General features: G+C 58.9%; 1 protein-coding gene across 1 annotated transcript in view; it reads left to right on the top strand.

Moving 5' to 3' along the window:
• Nucleotides 1–284: 284 nt before the first annotated feature.
• SCAP (SREBF chaperone) overlaps nucleotides 285–457 on the top strand; it is a 56782-nt gene continuing 56609 nt past the window's right edge. Inside the window, exon 1 of the mRNA XM_006914875.3 lies at nucleotides 285–317. The gene's annotated coding sequence lies outside the window, so the exon portion shown is untranslated. The remainder of the gene's footprint in view (nucleotides 318–457) is intronic.

Genomic DNA, 457 nt, shown 5'->3' with positions numbered 1-457 from the left:
TAGGGAAACTCATTTTATGGACATAATTTACTTGTTCCATCTGCATTTCTTATGTATCTAGGCTGCTTTTTTTGTCATAAAATAGGGGACATAGCATCTTATGCATGTTGATAACTCTCTAGAACGGGTTGTCAAAAGCCCTGGTGCAGTCCTCGGCTCCAAGTCCCGCTCCGTGGGGCTCGCCACCTTTCCCCTTCTCCGGGCTGGGTGGCTGGCGTCCGCCAGGGGGCGAGCGAGAGCCGTGGGGGCGGGGCTCGACTACGCATGCGCGCGCCGCTAGGAACACGTGCGGGGGGCGACGGAGCGGGAGGGGAAAGGTAGGAGGTGAGAGGTGAAGGGGCGGAGAGCTGCGCGGCCGCCGGGGGATGAAAAGTGATCATGCTGAATTGTGACTCTGGAACGCCCGGTGTCCACACTGCGGGGAGGTGGAGGTGCTAGGAGCGGCCTCTTCTCTGGT

This window comes from Pteropus alecto, unplaced genomic scaffold, assembly GCF_000325575.1.
Source record: "Pteropus alecto unplaced genomic scaffold, ASM32557v1 scaffold156, whole genome shotgun sequence".
Lineage (NCBI taxonomy): Eukaryota > Metazoa > Chordata > Mammalia > Chiroptera > Pteropodidae > Pteropus > Pteropus alecto.
This window is presented reverse-complemented; position numbering and strand designations above follow the sequence as displayed.